Source organism: Rattus norvegicus, chromosome 3 (genome assembly GCF_036323735.1).
Source record: "Rattus norvegicus strain BN/NHsdMcwi chromosome 3, GRCr8, whole genome shotgun sequence".
Taxonomy (NCBI): Eukaryota; Metazoa; Chordata; class Mammalia; order Rodentia; family Muridae; genus Rattus; species Rattus norvegicus.
Window position 1 is genome coordinate 78,899,490 of NC_086021.1, and position 16,756 is coordinate 78,916,245.

The 16,756-nt window shown below is 48.7% G+C and overlaps 2 long non-coding RNA genes across 4 annotated transcripts in view; one reads left to right on the forward strand and one right to left on the reverse strand.

Moving 5' to 3' along the window:
* Positions 1-3,269: 3,269 nt before the first annotated feature.
* LOC134486115 (uncharacterized) overlaps positions 3,270-16,756 on the forward strand; it is a 32,606-nt gene continuing 19,119 nt past the window's right edge. Inside the window, exon 1 of the long non-coding RNA XR_010064831.1 lies at positions 3,270-3,870. This is a non-coding gene — a long non-coding RNA (uncharacterized LOC134486115). The remainder of the gene's footprint in view (positions 3,871-16,756) is intronic.
* Positions 3,864-9,567, reverse strand: Serpinb8l1 (serpin family B member 8 like 1). 3 transcript variants are annotated; one of them, XR_010064826.1, is made up of 3 exons: positions 8,776-9,559; positions 6,588-6,722; positions 3,864-4,744 (listed from the first exon to the last, which is right to left on the reverse strand). It is a non-coding gene; the product is annotated as a serpin family B member 8 like 1 (long non-coding RNA). The 3 variants fall into 3 exon arrangements; XR_010064825.1 differs by lacking the exon at positions 3,864-4,744 and having other exon boundaries at positions 5,933-6,722; positions 8,776-9,567; XR_001837147.3 differs by lacking the exons at positions 3,864-4,744; positions 6,588-6,722 and adding an exon at positions 6,959-8,057 and having other exon boundaries at positions 8,776-9,567.

The window sequence follows — 16,756 nt, forward strand, 5'->3', positions numbered from 1 at the left end:
GCTTGAGTCAAAATGACCCCCCCCCCCCAAAAAAGAACCATGCAGAAAGCTGGTATGGACATTTCTCTCCTCTGATTGGTGGTCTTGCCATAGATATCTTCAGATACTGGTCAGGTGGGGAAGTGGGTGGCAGGGGCCTGTGCAAGACCTGGAGCCTTATATCTTCTCCCTCCTCACCAAACTTGGCCCTTACCATCTTTTTTTTTTTTTTTTTCTTCTTTTTTTCTTTTTTTTTCGGAGCTGGGGATGGAACCCAGGGCCTTGCCACTGAGCTAAATCCCCAACCCCGGGCCTTACCATCTTTTAACATGATAGTGGATGCTGTAGGTGGTCTAAGCATGGCGGCTCTGGCTTTAGACAGGCAGACAGCATTTGGAAAGAAGTATGGTTGTCTTGGAAGTGATGAATCTATGCTGTGGTCATAGCATTTGGGAGGGTGAGGCAGGAGGGTCCTCAGTTTGAGCCCAGCCTGGACTACATAGTGAGACTCTATCTCAAAAGAAGATGATGATGAGGAGGAGGAAGAGGAGGAGGAGGGGGAGGAGGAGGAGGAGGGGGAGGAGGAGGAGGAGGGGGAGGAGGATGATGGGGAGGAGGAGGAGGATGGGGAGGGGGGAGGAGGAGGATGGGGAGGAGGAGGGGGAGGAGAGGGAGGAGGGGGAGGAGGAGGAGGAGGAGGAGGAGAAAGGGGTAAGTAGGATTATCAGAGCCCAGTATCTTTGAAAGTCACTTCAAGCAGCAGAAACTGCTGGTGTAAGCAGGAAAGGGTTTTGTAAGGCTGGTGGAGGGTTGAGGACAATGGTGAGTCACAGGGAAGTCTGGTGAGTGGGCCTCAGGCCTTGGCCACAGCCAGGTGCAGTAACTCCAGACTCCCAGGCCAGTGTGAACCACTAAGTATTGTGGTTGCTGTCTGCAATGGTCCCTTCTGGCTCCTGTCAGGACATACCTATGTCTCCTCACTCACAATCAGGTGTCCTGCAGTGGCCTGAATACCAAAGTGGCTTCTGCAAGAAATGAGGCCGAGAAGCAGACAGACAGATCTCAACAGGCTGAGAAGGCTTTATGTTAGAGGCAAGGGATACCCACCAGTTCCCGCCCCTATGGAAGCTCAATATATTTAGAGAGTCTGGGGGATATGTACATATACATAGGTAGCTACCAGAAGTTACAACTCTGTGTGTGTGTGTGTGTGTGTGTGTGTGTGTGTGTGTGTGTGTGGTTTGACTGGGAGCAGGGTAGTTTGTTGTTATTTGTTTTTGTATGTGGAATACAGTGGTCAGGCTAAACCATTCTTTATGGCTAGAGGCTATTGCCCAGTACGACCTGACTCAGTTCCTCATGTTTTCAATCCATTACCCCCACCTTCTAATGGAGGCCACCCAATCATCCAAGGGCTCCAGCTGTTAGCATTCTGTCTAAGATCCACTCCGCAGTTACCGGGCAACAGCCAGGAATGCTCCGCCCCACAGTTACCGGGCAACAGCCAGGAATGCTCCGCCCCACAGTTACCGGGCAACAGCCAGGTGTGCGAACTCACTATAAAAGAGGCTGCTCGCCCCCTCCTCCCTCTCTTGCTCCTTCTTCTCTGGCACTTGCCTTCCATTCCCTTCTCCCCTCTCTCCGTGTGCTCATAGCCGGACTCTCTCTCTCTTCTCTTCTCTTCTCTTCTCTTCTCTTCTCTTCTCTTCTCTTCTCTTCTCTTCTCTTCTCTTCTCTTCTCTTCTCTCTTCTCTTCTCTTCTCTTCTCTCTCTCTCTCTCTCTCTCTCTCTCTCTCTCTCTCTCTCTCTCTCTCTCTCTCCCTCTACTACTATACTATACCATTGTGTGGCTGGTCCCTCAGGGGCAAGGGATGCCTCAACATGGCCCGCCGAGGCACCTCCTTACCCCATACCTCATCACACCTCCGTAAAATACACCCCCCTTATCTTTTTATAAAAACATCAATAGTGAAGGATTGAACAAGGTGTTGTCATAACCTTCCAAGATTTTTCTTTCTAGCCCTTGCCAGTCTCTTGGTCCAAGCCCAGTGTGCCAAGTGGGGAACATCTGAGGGTGTTAAGCCTCTTAATCCCTCTGGAGTATCTGTGCATCTCTTGCAAATCTCCACGGGGGAAGGAGAGCACAAGAAATAGCCAGACAAACTGTTGTTGCTCTGGAGAAAGCTTTGGGCTGAGGGTGTAAGAATGCAACATTAGCTCAGGCCTCTTCTCATGCCTGGACAAGCATCCTACCTGGACATTGTAAGTCTCAAGCTAGCAGACTTGTGTCCCCGACATCTCGCCTAGGAAGTGGGTATAGATTAAAGGGGTGCCACATCATGTTTCCTGCCCCCTTTCCTTGCTCCCTGCTTTGGAATCAGGAAGCCTGGATCCAAGCTCCTGCAGTGAACCTCCTCCACTCCCAAAAGGTCTATGAACCGGTTCCCTCCTCTTTTACTGTGGCTCTGATTCTCTTCAAAACCCCATCACGCGGGTTGGGGATTTAGCTCAGTGGTAGAGCGCTTGCCTAGCGAGCGCAAGGCCCTGGGTTCGATCCCCAGCTCCAAAAAAAACAAAAAAACAAAAAAACAAAAAAACAAAAAAAAAAAAAAACAAACAAACAAACAAAAAAAAAAACCCCATCACGCTTTCTCTGTCAGGTGCTAAAGCCTGATCTACCCTCCGAGGTTTTGTCATGTTAATGGCCCATCCCTTTCTCCTTGTCGATGGCATTAACACCGGGTCCTTAGTCACCATCTTCTCCTGAACTACTACATCTAAAATCTAACAGAGAGCTAATGCCCCATTAGCGAAGGCCAATTTGAAAACTGTTAAAAAAACAAAACCACGGCAGACACCTATCAAAGTGGATCTCATCTTAGGAGGTGAAGGCTGCTTGGAAGCCGGTAGGCAGCCTTGAGTTGTGAGCGCCCCTCAAATGCACTCTGGAGCGGCAGAAGCCAGGCGCGGCTCTTCTCCAAGTAAGGTAGGAAGAAAGCGAGGGGGCTGAGTTTCGGAGAGTTCTGAAAAATTCTAACAAGCCCTTTTGTTTATCTTCTCCAGGCTTCCGCAGCCGGTCTGCATGTAGCTGGGATAAATTCAGCCCAGGAGGAAAATCAGAGCTTCCTCCCCCTCTCTCCTCCCATTTTAGGTGAGAGGAGGAGGTGCGGTGGGGGTAGAGAAAGATCTGGCGAGCTTGCCAGCTGGTACTGCTGCTGGGCTCAACCGAGCCAGCTTGCTCCGCCCCCACAGAGCAGGGCCAGAGCGGGAACACGCAGAGGCACCCCTTTCCTTCACCCCACCCCCACTTGGGGGTGGGAGCAGGTAGCTGCAATGAGGCTCGAATGGTCAAGACAGCCTCCAGGTTTTGGAGTTCAGAGTCGCTATGGAGAAGGACGCTGTTGGGAAGGGTGATATAGAAACAGTTGCCTCTCTCCCCACCAGACAGAGTTTGGTTGCTGGATTATGGAGGGATTGCCGTGTGGGTCAATTCTAAGGATGGGATACCTGGGAATGGGGATCACATAGGGACTTGGGTAAGGAGGAGAATCCAGGCAAACTGGGGTCAATGGGACCTAAGGGCCTGGGGAATGATAAAAACGTCAGCCTTGCCTCTCGGGGCATCAGGAAGAAAACAGGAATCCCTGGCCACAACTTTGCACAGCCTTGTGAGCTCTGGGTGTAAACCACGGGCCTCCTGAGTTCCTAGGCTCTAGGTTGGTTCTGGCCGCCTGAGAGCTGCTGGGGCAACAGGAAGTCTTTGAGTGGCCTCAGGGTAGACTTGAGCAGAACGTTTTGTCTCCTGGTGCTGTGGCTATAGGTGAGGTGCTTGATCTCGACTTTGGTTTTGAGGTACCACACCAGAGGAACCCAGTGTCCCATCTGAACCAGGTAAACGGTACAGCGATTTTGGGGTCGCTGATCTTTTGAACCACAGGCGGAACTCTGGGGTGATGAGTTTTTTGACAGGCAGATAATGGACATCTTTTCAGGATGCAAATCCCACCCCCCTGATTGCACCTGGGAGAGCTTTCCCCAATGTCGTGAAGATGGTCTCTTGGGGAACTCCATGCGTCCTGGTTGCTCTGGTCAGGTTGAATCGTTCTTGAAAGCATGTCTCCTTCAGGCACTGTGCTTACTACATATGTTTAAGGACTCCTGTGCACACTAAGTATCAAGTCCCTTGGTAGCTGCAGGTGACTGGTTCCAGGACCTCTCCTTCCCTTGGATACCAAAATGGCAGTTGTGTAAAACCACACGCACTCCAGTGTTGTTTAAATCCTCTCTGACCTTCAAATGATACCCAATACAAGTGTCATGTAAACAGCTGGCTTGCTGTCCTGTTCAGGAGGCAGGGATGGCAGGGGTGGGGGTGGGGCAGGAAAGGCTGTACTTGCTTGGTATAGAGGTAGCACAAAGGCCGATTTCACAGTCCTTGAACAAAAGTCCACATGAATGAGGTTCAACCAATGGGCACTGGTGTGGCTCGGGGCGCATGAAACACTGAGAGGCTCCAATGTGAGGCCTTTGCTTTGTTTCATTCATAAGGATTCTTCAAAGTCCTTGGTGAATGGACACTTCGAGTTTTGCTTTTCCAAGGTTGGTAGGACCAGTGCACTTGGAAGCTCCATTGTGTATCTGAGTAAGGACTGCATAGATGCTCCTTCAGGAAGAAGAGGGTAGGGTAGGTCCATAAAGCCAGAGCTGCGGCCTAGATTGACCATGCAGATTGAAGAGCCCTGTAACCAGCCTTGCCCGCCATGACCTGTACACATCAAGAGGCGGAGACCATCAGAGAGGTCCGGCTCAGCTGACTGCGGATGTCTTTTATTCTCTCTGCTAAAACTCTGGCTATCGTGTTAATTACTATTACAAACTTGCCCTGGGTCTGTTCTGTAGGCTGAACCATGCAGATTTCTCTTAGCCGCTACATCTGATAACCGTCAGTTTGGCTACCTTTGAGGTCAGGTGCACACCTCCGCCCACCACCAAGCTGAAAAGCTACACGTGTGTTCCCTGGCTGTGTAGCAGCTGGCTCCTTCTGGGTAGCTTGAGAAACAGTTCTAACTGTGGTCTGACTGCGTGAAACAGGAGGCTGTGAAAGTGCTGTTTTGAGTGGAGACAGCATTCGCAGTGAGTGAATCGGTACACTGCCCTGCTACGCCGCCAGGACAGGATGCAGGTCGGTAGCTTAAGCTATCATAACCAAACCATAGGCTGAGGGACTAACACAGTGCAGCTCCAAGGTCAGCGTGCCTGTGGGGTCAGCTTCCACACCTGGGGTTTCATCTTCCAGGGCTTGCAGAAGCCTTTTTTATTTTATACCATAGTCGTTCCTCTGTGACAAGCAAGCTTTAGGGCTTCATTCTCTTCTTCTGAGGACACTGGTTCTTTCTAGAGCCCTATGACCTCATTTAACTGTAGTTGCCTCATGAAAGACCCTGTCTCCAAGTATAGACACATTGGATATAAGGGCTTCAGGGTGGTTTTTTTCAGATGTACATGTAGATACACTGGTGGGAATATTCTGGTAGTGGAGGTCATTTAGATTTAGACCTGTGTTTTGTGATCCCCAGGCTCTTGTGTTATGAGGAAGAAAACAACAAATACTAGATTTTAAGGGAATGCATGTTTTTAAATTATAAAATGGCAAATGCAATAGGATTTTTTTTTCAGGATTGTTTCAATAACCTGTATCTACTCTTTTTCCTCCCCCTCCTCCTCTTCCTCCTCCTCCTCCTCTTCCTCCTCCTCCTCCCCCTCCTCCTCTTCCTCCTCCTCCTCTTCTTCTTCCTCTCCTCCTCCTCCCCCTCCTCCTCCTCTTCCTCCTCCTCCTCCCCCTCCTCCTCCTCCATATCCATCTATCTGTCTGCAGATTTGCACTGAATGATTTCTGAGTGACACTGGCACAAAGCTTCTTTCTAGGGTGGAATTTGAAGTGAGTTTGCTTGTGTTTTTCCTTGTATTTATCTCCGTGACTTTAAATAAATAATAAGGCACGTGCATAGAAGGTATTGATGAGTCTGTATGTGCTTACGGCACTTCTCGTGTATGCCCCTGCTTTGTTCCTGAGGGAGGCCAGCCTAGCAGAAGGCAGTGTTCTGGCTGGTAGGCCCAGGAATATGACTTTGGCCCTGCAGCAGCTACAAACATGGCTGAGAGTGTGGCTCAGCAGGGAGCAGTGGGAAAGTTTCAGGGGACACCTGGGCACCATTTAAACTCCCAGCCAGTGGCATCCTGAGCCTCTGAAGACCATTTTAGGACTGGCTGGCTGGCCACACTTCTTTTTTTTTTTTCTCTCTTTTTCTTTTTTTCGGAGCTGGGGACCGAACCCAGGGCCTTGCGCTTGCTAGGCAAGCGCTCTACCACTGAGCTAAATCCCCAATCCCGTGGCCACACTTCTAAGTGAACTTGAGGACACAGTTCCAGGGATGCAGCAATGTCTGGTGGATGCTGCCTGACTGGCTACCCTGTGTGAACAGATATCCAAGGGCTCAGAGCTCACAAGGTCAAGGATATTGCATGTTTGTGGCTCCTGTAGAAAGCAGGGCAGATGTGCAGTGTTTTTCAGGTTTTGGAGCACCAGGAAGCACCAGATATTCTTTTACCTGGGGTAGATGTGGGGTCACCATAGCTGCTTGGACAAACAGGCCAGCGTCCATGAATGCTGGGCTCGAAGTAGACACACAGCAACACGTGCGTGCACACACACATGCACATGACACATACTGTCACCTGGAGACCTGTGAAAGTGATCATGGGAGGTTTTTTGTTTTTATTCTGTGAATAGTCCTCAACTGGCGCCAATCCAAGGCCTAGCAAACAATACAGCCATAGCATGTACTCCCTAAGCACATTGTGCCGTTTTGTACCACAGCACCGCATCCGTCTGTGAAGACCAGATAACTACAGCTAGGTGCAGTGTCATGAATGTCTCCCACAGGCATACAGGAGAGGAGAAAAAGCAAACACAGAGAGGTTAGCATTATTTCCTTGATGTGAAGTTCAAACCAAGCAAAACAGAAACCGTGTCTTCAGAGATGCGCGAAGCTTCAGAGGGAGAACAGAGAGGGAGATGATAAAGCTCAGAGTAAGGCTGCACCATTGGGAAGGGGAGGGATGGCTCGGCACTGGTCCCAGTCTCTCAGGGGGGGATAAAACTGGAGAGTGTTCTCTTTAAGCTGGTGGTAGGGCAAGGATGTTTATAATTATTCATTAAACGGATCAGTTCATGTGGTGTGCATTTGTTGTGTTAAAGACAGAGCCCTTGTTAGGCAAGTACTGTCACCTGGAGACCAGTGAGGGCCACATCCCTAGTCCCAATGTGTTTCACTGAATATATTGTATCCTCATGATGAAACTATTAGGTGAGTGTCCTGAAGGCTTCATGTCCGAATGTACCAGATTCTGAGATGTGTGCACGTGTGTGTGCACTGCAAGGTGACATTGTTAGGAATGAACATGAAAATCAACACAAGCAACAGAGGCCCTTCCTGTGCTACCCCCAGGAGCTAGTGGTGTCCAGTAGGTAGGCTCTGATTAGCTCCTACCAGTGGTGGGGTGGGGTGGGGATGGGTTCACGCTGAAGAAGGTGACAAAGGTTTCCACAAATGAGTAGCTGACATCATTTTTGCTGGACCCACAGTACAGCTCAAGAAGGTTGGAAAATGGGAGGATGAATTGGCACTCCCCCAACCTTTTTGTTAGCCCAAGCTAGGCAATTAATAGAGTCTCAATTCAGAACCGCCCTCGGGCACAGCATAGTTAAACAGATAAAAGAAAAAAAAAAAAGAACTAAAAGGACTTTTAGAAACCCTCAGAGAAAAATAGGTAAATATGAGAGAATAAAAAAAAATAGATACAGTAACGCTCACTGCCAAATCCCATTATAAAACCATCTTCATCAAACTTCCACGGGGGGTTGCTGAGGGAATCGTTTGGCAACTCCTGAAAAAGTTAAACATAGACCCAGCTAGCACATGATCCAGCAATTCTACTTCTGAGTGTAGATCCAAGAAATAGAGTAGCCTTAAACAGATCCTTGTTCATGGTGTTAGCATCCATCGTTCATAAACATCCTGAGGGAGAAACAGTGCGTGTCAATCAAGAGCTGGGCTAGGGAGATGCTCAGTGCTTAAGCATGCTTGGTGTAAAAGTATCGGGGCCTGAATCTTAAGTTGCCAGGACACACAAAATCCTGGTCCCGGTTGTTTGGGTACCCATCTATGACCCCAGGGCTGTGGGGAGGCAGGGAGGTGGAAGTATTAATGGGGATCACTGGGGCTTGCTGGCCATGAGCTTGATAAATATCCTTTCGCTAAAAGTAGAATGATATTGCCTAGAGATATATTAAGGTAGAATATATAAGGGGATATATGAACATATGGTCATATTAAAACCATATCAGACAAACCAGATCCTCAAGCTGACTGGACACACCAGACCTAGGTAAGGTACAGTACTATCCCGCCCCAACCTGAACCCTATAAAAAGCATAACATCTGAACTTGATGCCACAAGCCTGTAATCCTAGCACTTGGGAGCTGGATGTAGAAGGATCTGGCGTTAAAGACTGGCATGAGCTATACAGACTGATAGACAGAAAGATGGATGGTTGGACAGACAGAGATGGTAGATGAATGGATGTGTAGATAGATAAATGAGAGATGATAGAAAGGTAGATAGAAAGATAGCTAGACAGACAGATGGATACATAGAAAGGTGGCTGGATGATAATGATAGTTGATGGATGGATAGATAGAAGAATGGACATTGATACATAGAGATAATACTTACCATTGTGATCTGTGATGGTCTTGCTGACCTGTTATCCAATCACCCAGTGCAGAAAGAATCAATAGGAGAGAGTTCCAGAAGATCCTCAGAGCTTCAGCGCATCGTGGTCCTGGCTGTCTGACAGAACCTGCTTAGTTACTGAATTACTCTTCACATATCCAGACCTGGTCTTGGGCTTCCTGTTGCAGGACTGCTTGCCTCCAGCAGCTCTCCAGGCGGTCTTCACACCCGCAATGACCCTTTTGTGCTTGGTGTCTGCAGCAGTCTTGACCCTGGCCCCACTAAGACCTCTTTGAACTCCACCATCTCAGTAACGCTTCTGTAGCCATTTTGCAAAGTATGACCTGAGAGTTAATATCTGCAATTAAGATTAGGCTATGAGAACATGTGGTTGACAATGGCCAACTATTGAAGATTGGGATTACTTGGTAAATTGTGACAAATGCTGCGATAAAACCTGATGGTGTGGGAGACACAAATGTGTCTGCGTTTCCAGTGTAGCAGTCACGGTGATTGTGAGTCTAGGTCAGCTTTGCTACCTAGCAAGAGCCTGTTTTAAAACCCAGAGGCACTCAGAATGCTGTTCCTGTGTGAGGAGACAATGGAGGCAGGCGGAGGCTGTGAAGGTTCCGCTTGAGTTAGGGAACATGGAGAACAAGGTAGCTTACCCCTGGAGAAGTTGGAGGGAGCAGAGTTCCTGCTCTGGACCCTCTCGTTACAGCACTGAGGTGCCTAAGGACCAGGAGCTGTGGAGCATCCCCTCTGCCCTCCCCTCCCGACTCCTATACAGATGTTGGGGCCACATACCTGCTAGATGGACCCCTTGGGAAGTGAACTTCGATAATCTCCTGATTCCTTCCTTCCTTCCTTCCTCTCTCCTTTCCTCCCTCCCTTCCTTCTTTCCCCACTCCCGCCTTTCCTTCTTCTCCCTGCCTCTCTCCCTCCCTCCCTCCCTTCATTTTCTTTTCTACTGGAGAGTGAACCTAGGACCTTGCTCACACTAGCAAGTACCACTGAGCTATACCTATAGCGCCCCCCCCCCCACCCCTTCAGCTTCATTTTGAGGCAAGGTCCATTGAATTGCCTTGGTTGGCCTCACTCTGTTGTCCAGCAAGGCCATGACCCCCTTCCCCAATAAACAGTTCAATAGAATTACATACAGGGAAGAAATGGAAACAAAACTAAAACGAAAACCTAAGCTGAAGAGGCAGAGGCAGCTCAGCGCACCGGAAGCCTCTTCACTCCTCAGTAGGAGGGGTGTAGACTGGTCCAGGAGGGGCTCCCCTGGGGAGTGGCAGATACCCCATTAGGCTCCCTATCGGGGAGGCAATTAGCACTATGGTCCTCTAATAGAGGCCAAAGCCATCACCCATTCATTTGACCTTGATGTAGTCACAGACTGCAGTGAGAGTAGTAGTGAGGGGTGGCAGGGGCGGTGGGTGCTGGGAGGCCTTAACTTTTGATCCTCTTGCCTCAGTTTACTGTGTAGCTGGCCTTATAGCCTCTGCCTGCAGGCCTGGCTAACTGCCGTGTAATGTTAAACCCACCTATGTGGCTTCTTAAAAAGAAAAGAGAAAAACCCATATTTTAAAACAGAAAGGCGTGAGAATGGAAATATACTCAATGGAAAAATTTGCTTCTCAAACAGCTTGAGCAAAAACCTCTCATCCCCATGGCAACCAGATTCCATTGCGTCCAACCACACATATCTGCCAGGTCACCCACCCATTGGCAAGCCTGGCACATCAGCTCTTCCCAGCACATGTGGAGGACAGCGTCCACACAGTGGGCTGCCTCTGGGGCCCTCTCTAGTTTATTAACATTGTTCGGGGATGGTCACCTAACAGAGCAGAGTGCCACCTAGAAGTCAGTGAGACTTAGCTGGGCTATCGCCCTTCTTGAAGCCCCTTTGGGCACAGGATCTGGGTCAGGCCTGTGGTGCCATTCTGTACTGAAGCCCTGACAGGATGAGAGAGAGAGAGAGAGAGAGAGAGAGAGAGAGAGAGAGAGAGAGAGAGACTTAAGCTTCTTCCCTCCATGATCAGATTATCTCCTTTCCCCCTTTGAAAAACCAGCAAGTTTAAGAAGAACGGATTTATGTCAACAGAAAAAGACAGGAAGAGTTCTTCCTGTCTGAATGGGTTCTGAATGGGTATGACCGAATCACCAAAGAACTGGAAATTCTTAACTCTTTTCAAAATTAGGTGAAGGCCTCCTCTTCTTCAGCTGGACTTGAATCAACCAAACCAAACCCAAACCTGTCCTTGAAACAGAGAGGGGAACAACATGGGGCCTAAGCCATCTTCCCCCAGGATGGAACCCATTAGCCTGTCCATGAATTTACCTGTGTTCTAGTCTTTTGTTGTGATAAATATTATTTAGGGGTTGCTACCCCACTTTAAATCATTGAGCTCCTAAGTAAAAGACACAGAGACTTTACATTTATAACAAGCCTTAACGCACTGGAGCTGGGCAGATATCAACCCTCTGTGCTACTTGTCAACTTCCCGTCAATAGCGCTGAGATATCACTTGCCGTGTTCCTCCTGGGCCATTCCTACTCCACCAGGCTGCCTCTCATGGCCAAGTGTTCACAATCCACCCAGCCCCACTGTGACTCCCCCTCCCCCCTCATCCTTTCTTCTTTCCTCCTGGTTCCTGCCTGAGACCCCAAGGTGGGGAACCTTACTCCACCCCTCTCTCCTGCTTAGCCCAGGCCGTAGGCATCTTTGTTAACAATCAGGGATAACTTGGGGGGAAAGTTTAAATCAGAAGCTGCTGTACTTGTGAAAGAATAAAAAAATGCAGCTAAGAAGTCAGAAGTTTAAAAAAGCCCTAAATACCTCAGATTCCAGACCCTGCCCTCTACCTGTAAGTAAAAGGTCACATTTCTTGAGCCTGCTCCTCCAGGATCCAGATAAAAGGGTTTAAGATAAGGCCCTTAGATAGGTGATGCTGAAGTAGTAAAGAAAGCTTCTTCTAGGAACTAGCTGATCAGAAAGTTAGATTAGAATCTTAAGAGAACAACCTTGAGAAGCAGGAAGCTTCTCCTAGGAACTAAAGGGAACACAAAGTTAAGCAATCTTGAGAGACCGGAAGCTTGTGATTTTCCAATGATACCACCCCTGCCCCCTTGAGTTGTGGTTTCTCCCTTTAAATACCCTTTCTCCCAGCCTCTCTGGGTCGACCGACACACCTCTGTCTCCTGTGTGGGATACGTGTTGGCCTGGAGATCTCCGTAATAGATCTCAGTAATAAACCTCGCCTTTGCATATTACATCCAAAATGGTCTCTCTGTGTCTGGGGTCCGCGATTTCCTGAGACTTGAGTAAGGGTCTCCCTTTGGGAATCTTTCACTTGGGGATCTTCTGGGCTTGGAACAACCAGATCTTGGGGTATAGAATTTAGCATTTGAATACACAGCAGTGTTCTCATGCTAATTATATTACCTAAAAACCTGTTTGCATTGTCCCACGAGTAGGACTAAAGGAACCTTGTCCCCAGTTGGTTTCTGACTGGTCAATAGAGTTGCTGGAGGCCAACAGCTGGGCAGGGAGACAGAGGCGGGACTTTCAGGATTCCAGGGAAGGGATGGGGTAAGGAGGAAGAGGAGATTCTGTCATGACAGGGCTTAGGGGACAGATCACACCAGAAAGCTGCAGGAGGGAGAGACGGCTGACATGTAGGTGCAGGGGAAAGTGGCCCCAGGAGGGCTGCCCAGAGGGGCCCAGGGTAGCAGAGATGAAATATAGATGTATTAAGTATTAACTTAGGACTATCAGAGGAGAGTGTGTTAGCCACGTGGAGTTAGGGAGTGGCCCAGCCACTGAGCTGCTTAGGGCATATTAAACATGAGGCTTTCTTTTGGGAATCCAGAACACTGGGTCAGTGGTGAGGAACATGTGCATGCCCACCAGGAAGCATAGAGCAGATTAATTTACTAGCTATAACCCACTGCAGTCTGTCGCAAAGCTGTAGGCTCACTTCTTCCCACCTGGATCAAACTGTAATCAAATCTATTTTTCCTTTGCCATTTTGTTTCCTAATCTCCTTTAGAGAGAGAAGTGAGGTACTGGGATCATGCACCTGAGTGTGGGGTTACAATAGGGAAGGGGTTAGAGCTGCTAAGTACTGCTTACTGGAACACCAGGCTCCTGTGAGAATCACAAGAGCCTGGAGCCCTTCGTTTGGTTGAGCCCAGTCAAGCCCAGCTTGGTAGTGCAGATAGGGATTACAGTACTCCAGAGAGGCTGAAGCCCGAAGTGGGTCCCAAGTTCAAGGTCAGCAGAAGAAGCTAAGTGCCACCTAGAGAAGCTTATTGAGTCCTTGCCTCAAAAAGGAAAGAAAAAGACGAGGAGTGGGGAGGAGGAAATGGGAGGATGGAGAAGGGGCGGGAGGAAGGTAGGTGGAACTGCAGATTAGTGGTACCAAGCTTGTGCAGGGTGCCTAGGTTCAGGCTTCGACACAGTCAAACAAGCAAACCGAAGCTGAGGCAAAGGTCTGGCTGGATAAAGACATTCCAGAACCATTCTGGCCCTCTCAGGCTCTCAGACAGACAGACCCTAAGGAACTGGAATTTCCCCAGGAACAGCATGCTGGGAAAAGGCCAGACAGAAGCCTGGTACCAATCAGAGAAGAAGCTGGTCTCCTGGAGGATTTCATAGTTCTCCCAGCTGTCTGACCACCTGCAGGAGAGCCGGGAGCCCGGATGATGAGCGGACCGCACCTTGAGCTGGACTACTTACTTGTGCATATTGCTTTCTTGTTTAGAACTAAGCCTTAGTCAGGGCTCTGAAGTTGGAGAGTCATGGGGGCTCTTTTTTCCCTTTTCCCAATGTGGCCACACAGATCTTCTTTTCCTGCTTTTCACAATTAAATTGTCTCTTTAACTGGTCTGTTGAGGATGGGAGGCTGTATCTAGCTTGTTCAGACTAACAGGACCTGGGTTCTGGCCCAGGATCTCCTGTGACACTAATTCCTTCCTAACGCTTCGCTCCCTTGCACAGACCTTCTGACCCCTTGGGTTTGCACTGCCCCCCCCCCCTTTTTTTTTGGAACAAGCCCTTCCTCCCTGGTTGCTGTCAGCTTCCTGAGGTTTCTCTTTCCTGTGGGAGTGACTCAAGACCTAGTGATCCTCCCTGCACTCTCCTCCCCTACTGACCTCAGGGAAGCTCTCTCTGGTGGTTATGGGTATAAAGAAGCAGGCCTTCAATTTGGGCAGTGGGGGGTTCAGCCCTGGATGGTCAGCAGTGCTCTCCTCCTCTTCCCACAATGTGCTGTTTACAACAGCAAGCTTGGCTTCCAATTACAAGCTGTGCCCTTGTCCTGTAACAGCACAGAAAACTGTGCTGTGCTATGAGCTGAGCATGTGTGCTTGGGGGTGATCTTTGATTGGGCTGAGGGTTCACACAGGGAGAACTGCAGCATTGCTGTTAGGTCCCATGGGTTTCTCTGTCACCTGTATATTACCTTGTGTTTGACCAGTGCTGGAGAGAAAGGGGCTGGTGGTGGGCATATTTCCCTATATCTTAAGCAAAAGCAAAGTGGGGTCCGTCCTTCTGGGGTCACTGGTAGGCTCCTCAACACCCAACTATGGGATGATTGGTGTACGTGAGTGTGTGTGTGTGTGTGTGTGTGTGTGTGTGTGTGTGTACGTGTGTGTACGCACGCACAGTAGGTAGGCATTGGGCCATTCTTGCTTGTATAACTCCCCAGAATGACCTTTTACCAATCCTTTGTTTCTCTCCATCCTAAAGTTAAACCAAACCAAACAAACCAAACCAAACCAAACCAAACCAAACCAAACCAAACCAAACCAACCAACAAACCAACCAACCAACCAACCAAACAAACAAAAAAGTGGCTCATGGGAAACTGGCAAGGAAAAGTTTTTCTTTCTATAACCCATATTCAGACTTGAAACAGTGTAAGTTTGCAATGTGAAAGCCTCTAGTTTCCTTTGAAGATGGCTAACTAAGTGATCTGAGAAGCTCCTGGTAAGCTAGAGGACAAGAGGAGGGGCAGGGCAGGGAGGGAGAAATCTGTCTGCAGCAACCCAGACCAACCAGCTTGTCTTCATCTTTTCCTTTCCCTTCCCTCTCTCCTTCCCTCCGTGTAATTCATCAACATTCAGAGGACTTTGTTCTGAAGGGGCTTCTGAGAATGTGTTAACCCACTACAGCCCTGTGACAAGGGCATGTGTGTATCACTCACTTGTCCAGTAGCAGTCTTTGGGGTACCAGCTGTGAGCTCCACCAGATGGCTCTCAGATCAAGTCATAGTCTCCCCTCCCAAAGACCTTCGCTCTCATCTAGGGAGTGAAGAATTCTGGAAGTTATTGATCTCCTCTAACAGAAACCACTGTTGCGGTATCAGGGCCTGGAGTTTAATACCTATTATATAAGAATGTCCTTCAGTGGTTTCTGGGGATCCTCCGTAGTTTCCTAATGGAGGAATTAATTAATCTAATTAATAAGTGGGTATTTATGCGATTCATCCTGATTTCTACAAAAGTTGATGTAATCTTACTTTTTTTTCTGACTTAGTACCAATTTATATTTAATGAGTTGTACAATTTAGAATCAAATGTGAATAAGAATATAATGAGGACAGAATTAGAAGTGGGTCACAAACAGGGAAGTGACTTTGGAGAAAAGCACAGACTTCAGACTAATTATTTTCTGTATTCTCCATATATTAGAGCCTGCCCTCCATGTGTAGCTGATTCCTTGAAAGTGCAAAGGACTCCCCTTTGAGATGCCAAAGTGCTCCAGAACCAGCTCCCCTACAATGGCTGCAACCCAGCCAATGTTCTTACACTGAATCACTAGAACCCGGTGGGAACCAGTAATACCGTGCCTATAACCTAAGATGCTATTCTATTGGCCAATCCTTGACCTCTGACTACCTGCCCCTTCCCTCTGTGGCCCTGTGTGCCTGGCCTCCTTGTTTCTTTGTGTAGAATCTCAATTGTTTCTTCCATGTCTGGTATTTGATTATACTGAAGCAAATTCCTAGTGCACTGTAGCACACCCAGAGGGAATGAAGCTGCTACAGTTAACACTAGGGGACTGTTAGAGTCACCTGGGATGCTGTCTGTCCAGCCCTTGCCAACACATCCTTGGACTTCATTGGCCTGTGATGATCTACTAGGTGGCCAGATTCTAGAGTCCTGGGTCAGTATTTGCATTGCCTGCGTGTAGACAGAGATGCAAATTCTTGGGTCCCACTCCAGACTTTAATAGGGATTTGAAGTAGGGGCCTAGAAAATTGCTTCCCAAGTGGCTCAGGTGACGAAAATGGTTAAGTTAGATGTGGTTAGAGGAGTGGGTCCAGCAACAGCCAGCCTTGTAGCCAGGGTGAGTGGCGTGGCCTTAAGTGTGAGGCAGTCACAGGAAGAAGTTGAACAGACTTTGGCTGCCTTATGCTATGTGGTGAGGAGCTGACTCACCGAAGGACTGTCTCCTGCAGCCTTAGAAGGGACAGTTGGTTCTGGGGCACAGGGGTGAGGGCAGTCAGAAGAGAAGGAACAGGGCAACCTCCATCAGCAGCTTGGAACATGAGGAAGCTATTGTCAGCAACTCGGAGCCCCAGTGTGGACAGCATGTGTCTATCTCCCCAGTGGCATTCACAGGGCCAGGGGATTTCTGTAAGCTGGGCTAGATACAGTGGTACAGGTCTGGGGCTCTGAGACTTCCTATGCAAGTCTCCACCGACTAACCACAGTACATCTCTGACACTGTGTACTGAGAAAGATCTGTGGCTCCTGGAGGAGTCAGATTAACAATTTTGAGTGATTAAAAAGGGCTCATTTGAGTCTCTTTAGAACAAGAACACTATTCTTGCAGAGGACCTGGGTTCGATTTCTAGAACCCACAAGATAGCTCACAATCATCTTGAACCCCAGTTCTGGAGGATCCAAAGCTGCCTCCTGGCTTCCACATATGGTACACAGACACTCATGCAGGCAAAAACCCATACAC